The sequence below is a fragment of the Vanellus vanellus genome (assembly GCF_965231255.1).
Source record: "Vanellus vanellus genome assembly, chromosome: 3".
Lineage (NCBI taxonomy): Eukaryota > Metazoa > Chordata > Aves > Charadriiformes > Charadriidae > Vanellus > Vanellus vanellus.
Genome location: NC_138907.1, coordinates 112,535,943 through 112,549,247, shown reverse-complemented (window position 1 = coordinate 112,549,247; position 13,305 = coordinate 112,535,943).

The window sequence follows — 13,305 nt, the reverse complement described above, 5'->3', positions numbered from 1 at the left end:
GGGGCTGCCGGCGGGAAGGGCGGCGCATGGGAGCGGCGGGCGGGAAGGGAGGGAGGGGAGGGGGCGGGGCCGAGCGGCCGGCGGGGGAGCGCGCGCTGGAAACTGGGGGAAAGGTCCGGCGCGGCAGGGGGGGGGGGGGGGGGAGGGGGCGGGGCGGTGGCTGGGAATGCCCGTGCGCGCGGGGGTGTGGCGGGGCGGGGCGCGGGGGCGCGGCTCCCCTCCCCCCCACCCACCGCGGTGCGTGCCGCGCGGCACGCAGGCACCCTCCCCTTCCCCCCCCCCTCCGCAGGCGTCTTGTGAAAAATCTTCAAATTAGAGCAATAAAACGCAGCCAGAAATAAGCTTTTTTTTTAATTTTTCCTTTTTTCACGCGGGATTACCCCTCCTCGCTCCTTCCCCGACGTCTTAAGACGTGACATCCTCCTTGTCCGTGCGGGGGAGGACACGGAAGGGGCCGTTCCCGCTCGCCCCGCTCCCGCCGCCGCTCGCCCCGCCGGGGCTCCTCGTTCCCCATGGCACTCCCCCGGGCTCCCCGGAGCCCCGCCGCCCGCCGGGCGGCTCAGCCGGCGCCGCGCTCTGCCCGTCCGGCCCCCGTCACCGCCCACGCCGGTGTCCCCGGCGGTACCGAACACCACGTCACAATGGTCTCCCTGGGTCCATCTCCGGGCGCTCCCTTCGCCTCTTTGCGTCTCTCCCCAGTGCCTCCAGTATTTAACCTCCTCTCCTGTTTTTCATGGAACGGTTTAGGTTGGAAGGGTACTTAAAGTTCACCTAGTTCCAACCCCCCCGCCATGGGCAGGGACACCTCCCACTAGACCAGGTTGCTCAAAGCCCCATCCAGCCTGGCCCGGAACACCTCCTGGGATGGGGCACTCACAGCCTCCCTGGGTAACCTGTGCCAGTGCCTCACCACCCCCAGAGCGAAACATTTCATCCTAATATCTAATCTAAATCTCCCCTCTTCCAGTTTGAAGCCATTACCCTCATCTTACCACTACATGCCCTCGTAAAAAGTCCCTCTCCAGCTTTCCTGTAGACCCCGAGGGAGGGGAACCTTTCGAGGGAAACCTTTAGGGAATTGTAAAACTAGGAGAACACTGGGCTTTTTTGTTGTTTTTTTTTTTTTTTTCTCCCATTCTGCCGTAGTTGAGAAGGGATTGCATTTGCCTCTCCGCTGCTTGTTGAAGCACACGCAGGTTCTGCGCGAAGCGCTCACACGCGCGGCCATAGTCATTTACAGCGCAGGTCCTTCACTGGGTAACAGCGTCTTCACCTCGCCGGCATGGCGGCAGTTGCGGGGAAGTGGAGTGGATCACTTCTCCCTGCTCCCGGTGGAATGTTTTCCCAGTCCACGTGCCGCAGACCTTGCCCGGGTGGGAATGGCTGGAGCGGGGCTCCTCGCGACAGCGCGCGGGTGCGGGACAGGTTGAAAGAAGCGATGTCACACGTCTGCACCCCAACCCGCACCGGGGGGAAGATGTGTTTGATTGCGTTCCCTTTGCTGAGCTAAAAACGGCAACTAAGGATTTTAACATAAATCCTCAGAGCTCTTCCCCAAACCATCCGGTCTCCCTTGCTCTGCTGCCGCCAGCCGAGGCTGTGTTAGGGGAGGAAGGAGCATCTTCTTCATCTTCGCATCAGATGCCAGTGGCAACGCGCGGCTCAGGCCCATGGAGCCTGAGCCCCAACAGCCCAGAGCTTCTCCCCCCTTTTTCTCTTCCCTCTCCCGAGGCTGCGCTAAGGTGAATAGTAATGCAATTAACATCATCTCACTTCTCTCTGCCGACACCTGCTGCCATTGCGACCAGCAGCCCCCCCCGCCCCATACCGGCGCGCTCGGCGGGACCACCCACCCTGGCTGCGGTTTCCCTCCTGAAGCCTTCCTGGAAGAGGGCCCAGATACCCCCAGTACTCCTTTCCCGGGAGCTCGGGGGAGCCCACCCCCCGTGCCGCTGGCTGCAGGGACGCCGGTGTCCCTGCCCTGCCATGCTGTGGCCGCGCGGTCCCTGTTCCCCCGCCAGCCTGCTCCTGCCCCGCTGATGCCCCCGTGCCCCCCGAACAAGGCTCCCTTTGGTTTCGTAAAGGTCTATTTAACTCAGACTGTTGGCAAACGCTTCGGAGAAAAGCTTTCTTTGTCCGAGATAGACGCCGCCTCTGCTCCCATGTAGGAAGGAGCAGATGTGAGGTGCTTCGGCGGAGGGCCACAGAGGCTCTGCTCGGGTTGTCTCGTCCTTTCGGCCCCGGGGAGACAAGTCGAGAATCAAACATCGCGTGCGAGTCAGAGGGGAAATATTTAATACTGTAGACTGGAAACAACAAAAGGGCACACAGGCAGCTCTCCCCCGTTCCCCTTTTTGCAGATAATTATACAATAAACAATTCAAAAGAGATGAGAGGAAGAATATTACGGGCTCAGACAGTTTTCCTAATGTTTGCCAGCAGTTAAAAATAGACCAAAGCCGTTGCCTGGGCTGCAGCTTCAGAGTTAGTGTAATTTGGCGGCGGCATCTGGTCTGGCTGAACGCAGCAAGAGGGCTACCGCAGCGAGCGCACGCAGCCCGGCAAACGGGGCGGGATTAAATAAATATAGATAATTACAACCAGAGCTCCCGTACAGGAGGCTCAGAGGCATGAGAAGAAATGAAAGACTGTGACGCACGTGTAGGAGGTGTCTCTCCATCCGCTCTCCCTCCTCTGTTGGGCACTTGAAGGATGGAGCAGTCAGAGCTGCCGCAGCCCCGGATTGCCCCAAAATGCGCTTGCTGGGCCGACAGCAGCAGCCAGAGGAGAAGCTCCACACCACGGAGCAGATGGAGCAGCTCTGCCAGGTGGTGCCTGACACCGGCTGGTGGAAACGGCGGCAGCAGCCCCCGGCCGGAGAGGGATTCACCCCAGGGGTGAACCTCCATGGGAAGTTCCCACCTCCATGGGAATTGCAGAGTTATAGAGGGGATTTACAGTCATGGAGTTATAGATGGGATACACGTGAAGCATAGAAGGGGAGGAAAGGAAGAAAAAGAGAAGGGGGAAAAAAAAGCAGACAGACCAACAAGGGGTATTTCTCGCTAGAATAAGTCCTGAATGCCATAGCAATGATAAATCCAGCGGCTTTTACGCAGACTTTGGCCTGAGCGATGTTTTGACGGATTGCCTCTTTCCCAGCGAGCCAGCGGGTGCAGCTGTGCAGACCCCCAACCCTTGGCTGCTCCTGCGCCTGTCCCCATGCCCGGCAGCGTGGCGGAGCTGGAGGGACACGCTCCTCATGTGCCGACATCACGGCGCTGGAGGGACACGCTCCCCACACGCCGACAGAGGCGAGCGCAGTGCTCGACAGGGAAGGGGAGTGCAAACATGCGGTCCCTCTGCACTGTCACGCTGCGCGCGGGCCAGCTGTCGGAGGGGACATCTCATCTATCGCCGCGGGCTATCGGATAGCACAGCGAGTCCCCCCCCGCCGCCGCCCGGCCCTCCCCGGCAAACTGCGTACGTGTCTGCTCGCAGGGACAGGCTGTGACACAGCGGGCTTTGCCCAAAGGGAGGACGAAAAACACGGTCCTCGCTTGCCATCCCCAACTGGTGTGGGTCGAAATTCGACTTCTTCCTCGCCTGCGTTTTTCATATTCACTTTCAGAAACAGATTGATCTTTCAAGTACATGGATAAGCATCCGAGGAGTGGGTAAGCAGCCAACACGGCATACGGAAACACAGCCAGGTTATGGCAAAAGGAAAGGGGTTAAGAGAATTACATGGACTGCTCCCCACTTTATTTTGGATTCGGGGTGCTTATAAAATAAACACACGCTGCCAATATTTTTTTTTTTTCTCCACTCCCAAAAACATGTTTCTACCTGAAAAAATACCGACTGCATCAAACACTTCCTGAGACCTGGCAGTACCACAGGGAGAAATTACTGAATTAAAAGACTCCAATCCACAAATATTGATTACAGGTGAGGAGCCTCCAGAGACCCACTTAATAGAAATAATAAATTAAGTGACAGTAGTAAGTATGACACACTAGTGCACCATTGGCTCGCTTGAGTGCACCATCTGTTTTTTCTACTGCTGCTATTCATGCCCTGATCTTATTTTAGTGGCACCAGGAGATGGATTCAAATACCAGCAAAAATAAAACCAGCGTATTATTTATTTATTGTTCTGCTGAAATGGGTATCTTCATAATTTTCACCACTCTTTACACCTCAGTATTACTGTTAGCTAAACCCACGCATGTTTTCTGACACACGGTGTATTAAAGCATTAGCAATGCTGACAGATGTTCCCCCCTTTCGGTCATCTCACGACCTGCTCGGGCAGATACCAAGCCTATGCATAAACACATGTTTCATCCTGAATCATCTTTCACATTTTATTAACTCTGAAGTGTTTTCATGCAGCACTCGGATGCTGGGAAGACGTCCCGTGTGGCCAGAGACCGACTTCTGGACCGTCGGACGTGGTTCACACTCCCAGCTGCGGGTGACTGGTGCCGCAGACTTTCACCGGGCAGGAGCGGCCTCGCACATGGAGTTTGCAACGGCGTCCTCCTCGCAAGCAGAGAGAAGGTCCTCCAGTACCAACACTACCATCTCCTCAAGGGTGTTGTCCAGATTGACCGGTGTACCTGTACAGCGCTGAGCACAGCACGGTGCCGAGCCCAGTGGGGGGGTCTGTGGGTTGGGGGGGATCTGCTGGTCGCAGGCCTACTGCTGTCTCATCAAATGTCTCTAGTTATCCCTTCGCTGGCTGTTGGCCAAGGTCCATGTATGGTCAGAAGAGGTGGTCGATGTTGTCCTCCCACATGGCCGCAGAGGGCAGCTCACCAAGGGTGTTTTGACACCGAATGGGGTTGGTTTGAGATCCTGGGACTTTTTCCCATCCCTTGCACTGCTTCTGGATTACCTGTCTGATATCAGAAGGGCCTTCTGCATGGCTCAGATGTATGACTTCCGTCCCCCATCAGGTTTGATAACCTGAGACAACATTACTGAGCATCTTCAAAGGCTTCCCCCAACACGTCTTTCTGGGAATGGGCCCTTCTTACGTGCTGGGGTAGGGCCATGACATCCCAGACCTGGTTGCCGGATGAAAAGTTGCTGCTTCTTGGATCACATCTCTAGGCAGATCTTAAAATAATTGTCCATTTTGTTTCTGGGCTCGTGCCTTATCTGTATTTTTTCTCCCCCCACGCCGCGGTGACTCCTGACCTGCACATCCCTGGGGAATTAATCACTCATGCAGCCCTGATGCACATCCTCCATCCTGCAGCCTCCCCTGCTCCTCCCTGGAGCTGCATCTCCCACCCTTCCTCTCCACAGCCCTGCAGAAAGAGCCTCTCCCTCCACCGTCTTGCCCCTCTCCTGGCTAAATGTTAAGAATAAGGAAGAACCGCATAAAAAAATAACTATCTTGGGTTGCAGTTAATGACCATCACTGAAAATGAGACAGATGAGGGGACTGAGGAGGGGCAGGAGACCAGCCAGGGCATCCTTGGACAGAAGTAAGCACGAGAGCTTGTGTGGAGAAGGGGACAGATGAGATGGCTGCATTCAAGTGACCAACCTTGGTACCAAACACGAAGTCACGCCTCTACCACCACCCTCCTGCACATGGACATCCTGTCAGACACCCAGGCTCAGCCCTGCTTGCCTCCAGCCATTCCCCGGCCAGGGCTGAAGAACTTGGCTGTGGGGCCACCAGCGCAGCAGGAACATGGGGTCTGTAGGAGCAGATGAGCAAGAAGCAAAGCTGACCTACCCCTGCTCTGCACGCCCAGCTTCGCTTGCTGCCTCCTACGACATAAGGTATGAGTGAGTGCCACCATGAATTTTGCTGTATAAAACCCTCCCCGTGACAACCAGCTGTCACACGACACTGACATCCGAACCCAGACGTGATTGCTAACCCATTATATGTATAAACAAACTCCTCACCAGTGTGGTTTCTGGCTGCGACATCACCTTCTGCCCGTTCCCTTGGGCTGTGCTGTGCCCACTGCTGTCGCTGCTCCTCACCGCAGGGTCCCCATCTGCGCTCACCCGACACCTCCCGTTGCCTCCCCAGACACTGCTCGGTGGGCAAAACAGAAAGTGCTCTTAAAAACGCGTTGCCTCCAGCTGAGTCAGCCCATGCTCCCTCACGGGTGACAGGGTTCCTGTGTCCCTCTCCAATGTCACCTTCCCGCTGGGGACTGAGCAGAGCTGCATGCCGCAGGATGGATGGCAAACCCAGGGACAAGGACATGTCCCTGTTTAACAGCATCCAAAGCAAAGGAAGGGAGGAGCTGGGGATATGGGATGCTTGCAAGCATAGTATCCCCCAGTGCTTGCACTCAAACTATGCAACTAATAATTATATTCCCTGAGTGCCCTCCATATACGTAATGTGAATTAACATCGTACTTTACAAATTAGAATCAAGGAATGGTTTATGTTGGAAGGGACGTTAAAGATCATCCAGTTCCAACCCCGCTGCCATGGGCAGGGACACCTCCCACCAGACCAGGTTGCTCAAAGCCCCATCCAGCCTGGCCTGGAACACCTCCAGGGACGGGGCAGCCACAGCTTCCCTGGGCAACCTGTTCCAGTGCCTCACCACCCTCGCAGTATAGAATTTCTTCCTAATATCTAATCTAAATCTCCCCTCTCCCAGTTTGAAGCCACTCCCCCTTGTCCTACCACTGCACGCCCTCGTAAAAAGTTCCTCTCCAGCTTTCTTGTGGGCCCCCTTTAGGTGCCGTATATATTAAATGGACACAATCAAGTATGGGATTTTATTCCTGAGAAATAAATTTTCCATTAAGAGATGAATAAATAAAAGCCACCTATGTTCTTCTGAGCCTTTGGGGTTTTGGGGGGAGAAGTCAGTAGCAACGGAATCACTTAACAGTTTAAACCCCTGTCTAGGGAGGGCGTCTCACCCCGGCGATACCTGCATCCCATCCCTGCCGCAGCTAAGGAGCTGGAAAACCGCAATTCCTGCTATTGTGATCCTTCCCCAGCAGTATTGCTGGTCACGGATGACTCATTCTCCTCCCCTCCTTGCTCAGAAGCCGAACGTACCCCGCTTGCTGCTCGGATAAAGCGCCCCGCCAGGCTGAGCTGCTGAATGCGACTTTGTATGACTTCATGCTTTTTCTCATCACTGGTGCTTGCTTGGAAGTTACTCGCTCTTACTCCCCCTGCGCAGTGGAGATCCCAAAGCCCCCCCTTCAAGGGCACTTCCCCACTTAGTTTTACGCTGTTCACTTAAAAAGGGCAAGGAACCCCCCTTTTTTTTCCACAGCATGAGTAAATCCTTACGTCGGCCTCGGGCGTGCACTTCCCCGCCACTACTGCAGGATGTTAAGAAGATGTAATGAGATAACTAATGGGAAAATAAACTCAGGCTCTAATTCTGGGCCGTGGCTCGGCTGGTTTGTAGCTGTGCTATTTCCCCTTCCCGAGTATGGGCGACGCTATTTACATTGGATTTCTTTCCCCATGGGCATCCTTCCATGGTGCCCACAGAGCAGAGAAATAAGCCGGCGCCGCGCGTCACGGAGCTTTTCCAGGCGGCAGGAGTTGCCCAGGGATGGCCCCAGCTGCGCGCCCCACGCTGGGCTGCGGGGGGTGAGAGAGATGCTGTGGCCAGGAACGTGCTGCGGGTACCAGCGGAGCCGTCCCAGCTGCATCGCTTCACCCAAGTCTTACGGCCAGAACCCCCAGCTGACCCTCAAGCGTTATTTAGGCTCTTTAGGTCCCTCCAACACACCCGGTGGGGACAGAGGCAGCAGACTAATGCTAAAAATCCGCATTTCGCATTTCATACACCAGTTGTCATCCCCAATGCTCTGACTTTCCTCCTCTGCGGAGCAGGTGAAATACTTGATGCTCTCCTCCCCTGCTGGACTATCACAGAGCTTTGCTACTCAATGTGTTCCCAGGACTTCCAAGCTGAAGGAGCTTCAGCCACCTTCTGCCCACTACAGACTTTCTGTCCCCTCAGCTTTCACGTAGTATCTGTCCTTCCCTGTAAAATCTGATTGCGCTTTCCATTAGAAATAACCTGCTGCTCCCGGGCACAGCAGGACCTCCTCAGTGGTCCGTGGGCATCCCGTACTGCTTCCTCCTGGGAAGGGAGGAAGCATACTGGCTTTCAGCGAGTTCCCCGTAATGAAATAAACCTTTTAACATCTGACGGCTTACTCCACTCAAAACAGTTGCTCGGGCTGTTTCGACTCTGGGATCACCTTTTTCCTTTCCCGGCTTTCTTAGTTTTAATTCAATTTCTGAGTAAAATCCATTCACATCGTATTCAATACGGAGCTCTTTCCCCAGCACTCGGTGGTTTAGCCTAGGAAATGGAAAGCTGGAAAGGGGAGAGGAAAGTAGCATAAGAGACTGTGGTGAGGATCCCACCTCTAGTTAAAATCTGCCGCAGTCGGGGCAGGAAAACGTTGGGTGTACTGGGGGATGGCTGAGCTCCAGGGCATCAGCAAGGGGTCACCTGGCACTTGGCTGGGGCTCGCTAAAGATGTACCGAGAGGCTGCCAGGATACGTATGGGATGAGGCTGCAGGGCTCACAGCGTGGTGTCTGGGCACGGAGCTGTAACATCAATGCCTGGCATCACCGTCCAGCTGCTGGTCCTCTCCTTGTGCCCCACGTTCAAGCCTCTGGTCTCACTCACCAGGAAGGGTGCACCCCTTCCTCGTCTCACCTCCCGCTTAGGCTCAAGCCTCAGTCCTGGCTGCTCTCGCCATCCCGTTCTCAGTCCCCACTGTCCTCTCTGAGACACCCCGGTACCCATAGGTACCATTTTGTTTTCATATTTATAACAAAATCACAACTTCATGTCTCTGAGCTCTTGGCACTGTTTCCTCCAGAAGACCCACCACATACCTTCACAAGACCTTGCAAGTGCAAGGTCCTGCACCTGGGGAGGAAGAATGCTAGGCACCAGTATAGGTTAGGGGCGGACCTGCTGGGAAGTAGCTTGGAGGAGAAGGATCTGGGGGTTGTGGTAGACAGTAAATTATCCATGGCCCAGCAATGTGCCCTTGTTGCCAAAAAGGCCAATGGAATCCTGGGCTGCATAGGAAGAGTGTGGCCAGTAGGTCGAAGGAGGTCATTCTCCCCCTCTACTCTGCACTCATGAGGCCACAACTGGAATACTGTGTCCAGTTTTGGGCTCCCCAGTTCAAGAGGGACAGGGAACTGCTGGAGCAAGTCCAGTGAAGGGCAACTAAGATTAAGGGCTTGGAGCATCTGCCTTATGAGGAAAGGCTGAGAGAGCTGGGACTCTTTAGCCTGGAGAAGGCTGAGGGGAGACCTTATGATGGCGTACAAGTATCTAAAGGGTGGGTTGAAGGAGGATGGAGCCAGGCTCTTCTCAATGGTTCCCAGAGACAGGACGAGGGGCAATGGGCACAAGTTGGAACACAGGAAGTTCCGTTCAAATACACGGAAAAACTTCTTTCCGGTGAGGGTGCCAGAGCACTGGCACAGGCTGCCCAGGGAGGTTGTGGAGTCCCCTTCTCTGGAGATTTTCAAGACCCGCCTGGATGCAGTCCTGAGTAATGTGCTCTGGGCAATGCTGCTTTAGCAGGGGAGTTGGACTAGATGATCTCTAGAGGTCCCTTCCAACTCTGAAAATTCTGTGATTCTGTGAAGACAAGAGGCACAAACTGAAACACGGGAGGAGTCTCTGAGCATCAGGAAACACTTTTTTCACTGCAAGGGTGACCCAGCACTGGCACAGGTCACCCAGGGTGGTTGCGGAGTCTCCATCCTCAGAGGTACTCAGAAACCTTCTGGACACAGTCCTGGGCAACTGGCTCTGGGTGGCCCTGCTTGAGCAGGGAGGTTGGAGCAGACAACCTGCAGAGGTTTCTCCCAACCTCAACCATGTGGTGACTCTGAAGAGGAGCCCGAGGGTGAACATTCACAGTTCTGCTGGATGGGACAGGCTACAGACCGTGTGGAAACGCTGCTTTCACCCCAAAACCTTCCCCACACACCCAGTAATTCCCAACCTTGTTGCCAAACTGAGCCCTTGCCCGCAGCTCCTTCTGCTCCACAAGTGCCAACTCTCCTTTCCTCCCAAGCCAAGTGATTGACCAAACTAAGCCGAGCTGTGAATACCCTGCCCTTAACCTGGTGGTTTGTGCTTCCATTTCAGAGCCAAAGACAGATTTCGCTGGCTCAGAGCTTATTTTTTTCCCCAGCTCTATCAGTCCCAGGCCTGGTCCTCCTTCTCCCTTCACCTGGGCACGAAATCCCACCGCCGCTGCAGCCAGCCACATCCCCGACGGACAGATTTCCACCTGCTATCTCTGCACTTTATGGCATTCGCAGAGTCTGTCACACTGTATTACATCCGCCCGAGCGCTGTCGTCAGGGAGCTGGAATATACTTCGTAAGAGGCTCGAGATGTACCTTTGGAGCAAAATAACAGCGGGGTGATGGGTGCGTGTAATGCAGCGTGAAGAAAACCTTGAGGATCAGAGGGAGAGGCTTTGCAAAGCAGGGCGACGGGGGGAAATTCTGCCAAGAAATTAAATATTGAAAAATTTGATGGCATCGAACAGCATCATTAACCCCAAGCATTTAGGAATTGGAAGATGGACCTGAAGAAAAGAAGAAAAGGCAAAAGAGTGTGATTTAGGGTGATAATTGTCTTCTTCATTTATCTTCCTCTCAAAGCATCTTCAACATTTCCTCTACAGTCCCCAAGAAGGGCCCCAAATTTTCTTGGGAAAAAGCAACAGAAGTCATTGTGGGGTCTGGAGGGAGCCGCCGGCCACGGATGGGGCAGCACTGTGGTCCCCAGCCCCACAGCACGTAGGGATTAGCTGCGCCTCCCCAGAGATAGGCTGTATTTGGGCCCCTCTCTCGCCGAAACCATCACCGGTGCTGAGCTGCGGGAAGCCCACAGGCACCTCTCAGACCCTGCCGAGGCCAGGATGGGGATCGCTCCCTGGCAAAGCTCTGCACAGGACCACCATGAGGTGCCAGCTCACCTGGGGACAGCCACCAGGCATGGCAAGGGGTGATTTAAGCAGCAACAGATTTATTTTTTTTCTAACCTCGCCATCGCTGCTTTTATAATTGTCTCCTTTTGTCTCACGCGTTATCCCAACGTGGGGTTTCATCCAGGGCAAGTCCCGACCGGCCTCTCGCCTGCAGGCTCAGCTCCTGTTTAAGCACGGAGTGGAAGCAAGCAGGAGAGCAAGGGCCGGTTTGAGGCTCAACACCCACAAGATGGGGGACCCAGCGCTGTCCCCCCACCCCCAAAGGCCCTTGGCCGGTGTTGTCCTCTCTCCCCCCGAAAGCCCTTGGCCAGTGCTGGCTGACAGGCTCAAAGCAAAGTCTTTCAGGTGACAAGAGTCACAGAGCAGAGGCTCTGGAGACACGACCCACAGAGCTGAGCACCCAGTGGTCATTTTTACTTTATTTACTTATTAATGTTTGCAAAGCTCCTGCAATTATTTACTTTAAGGGGGGAAAAAAAAATAATCAAGCAAACCTTATCATGACAGAATTAAAAGCAGCATCAAACCAAGCGCTGGCAACAACCCCAATGCCAATACCTGTGCTCCTGTGCCCTTGTCCCCGGGCACCCATCACCCCTCCGAGCGGAGCTGGGCATTATCCCGCAGCGTGGTCCCTACCATGCAGCTGCCCCAGCCACCGCATCTCTCCAGGCAGGGCACCGGGCTCTGCCTGGGCACGTGCCGATGGCAGGAGTGGGCAAGTTGGTCCAAGCCGAGCTGCCTGGCAGCGGCGGTGGGACTGCGCCCTCCTCGCCCCGAGCCATTGAGCCCAGAAACTGCGGGCGCAGACTAGAGAGGTTGGCAGGGGCTACGATGCCCAGCCGGGGCTCCGTCCAGTTCCCCTTGCCCCCCGGGCACTGGGGAACCCCAGGACTTGATTTTCCTGGTGATGGGGAACCACACAGGACTCAATTTGCCTGCCTTTCACCCCTACTCCAGACTTCACTCCCATTTACACCATCTTTTCCAGCCCGGTGGCAGCAGCCACCCGCACCCCATGCTCCGTCATCCCTCACTGCCATCGATCCCTGAACCCGGGGCCATCCACCACCTCCAAGCATCAACCCCCCAAGAAGTGCAAACGCTTTTCCACCACGATCCAACTCTTCAGAGCTGCTGCCAGGCTCAGCCACACTCCTTTCCTCTGCCCTGCGCGTTCTTCCCACACCCATCAAACCACAGTGGAGGTGACTGACCTGCATGCCAGCACCAGGCTCAGGATGCTGCCCGAGATGACCAGTGCTGCAGCGGGAGCCCACGAGTTCAGCACCGTTGACACTGGTCACCAGCTGGTATTTGCGCATACCTCCACTGCCCGCAGGATGGCCGCGCTACAGAGGTGGCAAAATAAATATGGCTTAAGGCAGCGGGCACGCCATCCACCCACGGGCTGCGCACGGAGGCAAACAGGTCGATGGGGTAACAGAGCATTGACCTGTGCAAACAAGGAACAGTGAGATGCACCAAAAATCCCGCAACCACCCCAGCTGCGGCAGCTACGGAAACGAGCCAAGAAAAGGCGAGCCAAAATATCCCTTCTGCAGGATCCTGAGCTATGCAAAGGCACCCAACAAAGAGCTGGTGTAGTGGGGGACAAACAGCCAAAAAAGTTCTAAGAGCTCATATTTTTTTAATTAGGGCAATTCATCTCGTTGAGGGGCCATCTAAATATCACCTAATAATTTAACCATAATAACAAAACAAATAATCTAAAAAAACAAACCAAGCAAACCAGAGCTCTGTGCTCTTGCAAAGCCTTGAGAAAAAGCTCCCACAGTTAATTTGTATAGACAAAAGATCCTTGAATAAGCTGCAGAATTCAGCTTTCCCATACAAAAAAAAAAAAAATAAATCAGATCTTAAAAAAAATCTTTGTGATATTAGAGCCCCAAGTGACGCCCCAGGGAAGCAGCATGGCTCTCCCTGGAAGGCTGCCTGGCTTGGGACTTCAAACCTGCATTTTTATTATTTTTTTTGGAAGCTCACCTTTCCCCCACTGATGCTCCACTGCAGGTAAGAGCTACTTAAACCCACACTTTCTCTAAATTGGCTACAGATGAACAGAAAAGGGCCGAGGGGGCGGTGGGAGGAAGGAGGGATGTGTAAAGGCATGGGAAGACGAAGGTATCGCACGCCCAGAGAGGCAGCAGCACCACTGCCATTTCGCAGCCGTCCCTGCAGCAGGTCCATCCTCACGCTGAGGCTTGCTGCGAGATGGCCACCACACCACGAACCCACTGCCCAAGGGCTAAACCCTGCTCAGCCTTTCA